The sequence below is a fragment of the Protopterus annectens genome, chromosome 8.part1 (genome assembly GCF_019279795.1).
Source record: "Protopterus annectens isolate FY-2018-M chromosome 8.part1, PAN1.0, whole genome shotgun sequence".
NCBI lineage: Eukaryota > Metazoa > Chordata > Ceratodontiformes > Protopteridae > Protopterus > Protopterus annectens.
In genome coordinates, this window is record NC_056742.1 from 529,791,283 (window position 1) to 529,793,923 (window position 2,641).

The following is a 2,641-nucleotide window of genomic DNA, read 5'->3' on the forward strand; positions in this document are numbered from 1 at the left end:
GTCCATGTGAGGCAGAGCACCTTGCTGGCTGTGTTCAAGAGGTATCTTGACCTAATGCTAGTCGGAGAATGTGTTTGTCCATCAACACATTGTAAGCGTAGTTTGCCATGTCATATGTCTTGTTTAGTATACTGTGCCTCTGTCTACCTGTGACATAACATTGATACCCAGGGTAAACCTCCCATCTCCCATCCACTCATTAGGATTCCTGTTGAGGGGACTCAACCAGTGTCTCTATGGACAACCTGTACTGGTAGTTTACTCATGTGTGGGGTGGCTTCTGTGTTTTGAATAATGCAGTACAGCCTGTCCTATATATGTCAGTGCTGGGGTTCAGGTCCCTCATGTGCATAGCTCCCTGCCATTCAGATTGTACAAGGTGCAGCATGTGCATTGATTCCAGCTTGGACATGGCTTTCTACATCAGGCACAGCTTGCATCTGGGTGGACAGCATGGCAGTGTGTGGAGCTGCACTCTGTTTAATCAGACTACACATTACATGTGTTCCAGCTCTGTCATACTCCTGGTGAGGTACTGTTGTGGACTTTACAGGTGCTGGATGTGTGTGCATGAGGTACACCCACAGGGGCTGTTGTGGTCATTTCTAATGCTGATGAAAGATAACTGCAGAACCAGAATGACCTCCCTTAGCTAGATGTCAGACAGCATGGACCATACAATCACAACTGAAAACAGGACCCTCTCCACAAAGGGAAAGTGTCCTGTCTGGTGGACCCCAGCCATAAACAAACTGTATGACAGATGAGGGTTACTAATGCAAGACAGAGCTACATCTCCAAAAGGGAAGACAGCTGTGATCAGCACTAGTAGAAAGCTACATTATCTCATAAAGACATGCAAGGTCAACTTGGGGACATAAATCACCAAAGACAATGAAGGTAACCACACTGCTTTCTTCAGTTATGTCAGACACCTGGTTGTGAACCCTCGGATATGCTCAGAGTTGGCACACAACAACATATATTCCAGTGACCTGACAGATATTGGCAACATTCCGGCGGACAGCTTCAGTGCGATTTAACCCCTCCCTCACCCCCAAAACAAGATAGTTATCACTGCTGTATGTAACCTCACTGTCATCTTGGATGTCCATGTGAGAGCCACACTCAGCAAAGACAAGTACACAGCATCCATGGGACCTGCTGGTATCTCCAGTTGCATGCTATGTGAACTCCAGAAGGGGCTGGACCCATATATACAACTGCTATTTAACCTTAGTCTTGCTACAGGATATGTACCTGAACACTGGCATACGGCAACAGTGGTCCCACTCCACAAAGGAGATGCCTCCACAGACCATGGCAACTACCACCACACAGGCTTAACCAGCCTTGTCTGCAAAGATATGGGAGGAGTCATGGAGCTCTTACACAGACACATTACTGACCTACGGACCCTTGTTCACACCTAGTTCAGCTTTGTACAGGGCAGATCCTGCCTTTTGCACCTTTGCACCTGAAAAGTACCTACCATGAAGATCAGGGTTCTTCAACACATGTCATATGCTTCCAGAATAGAGGAAGTCCAGCTTTGTTCAGTGTCATACCGCATACTTACAGGTGACCTATGCCTGACATACAAGACCATGTCCAATCAGGATTTGGTGGACATGCTCCACTGCAAGCAATCCAAATACACCAGAGCCATGAGAGCTGAGTATTTGAACCTCAGCACATACATGTATAGGACATGCTGGAGGGACAGAGTCATAACTCAGAGGCATCTCACACTCTAGCAGAGTATCCCAGTTCATGTTTGACAGAGTCCCTCACTGACTCTCTTCAGGAGACATCTGGACAACTGCATATGAGACGGAGGCACAGACTAGACAGAGACACAGTCATGTTATTCAATTACGTAAGGGGTCATAATGTGTCACTACTAAGTCAGAGGCACAATATTCAGAATCTATTCTGTACACTTATTACCACTATAAGGGGTGGCAATAGCCACATCAATATGGCTAGGCTTATACATGCACTAGGGCAGATAGCCTAGTAGTACACTATGACACTATGAAACACCGGTGTATGTGTAGCTATTGTCAATCAAACAGTATGATGTGGCTTGGGGGCTTGATATCTCCCTGTATTCCAACATTGTTTTGTCTATTCCTTCTAGCATGTCTAGGGATCAGTTGCTAGTGTCCTCTCCTGCTCAGCTGGTGAACCTGGGAATATTGAGGCACTGTTACAGTTGCCTCATGTACACTGACAACCCTCTCCTTCTGCCATAAAACACACATACATGTGAGAGATGCAACTATATAGCCAAAGTGGAGGCTGAGCTCTCTCAACATAGGACTAGCAAGACCAGAGAGAGGGTGAAGGTAACCACACACACATCTTTAATCCAGTCTCACATGGCACTGTCACAACTTAAGATCATACACATAGACACACAGAGACACTCTCGAGGCTCTGATCAGAAGTCTACCAGAATGGCAGTGGCCACCACAGCAGACACTCACACAACTGCCTCCACAGGGCACAGCACATGCAACACATTGACCACAGAGTCGGTGTGCCAAACAGTCACAGCCCTTAAGGCCAAACACAATGCCAGACACACTTGTCATAGGTGACTCCATAGTCAGACACACTGATGTCCCACTCACCA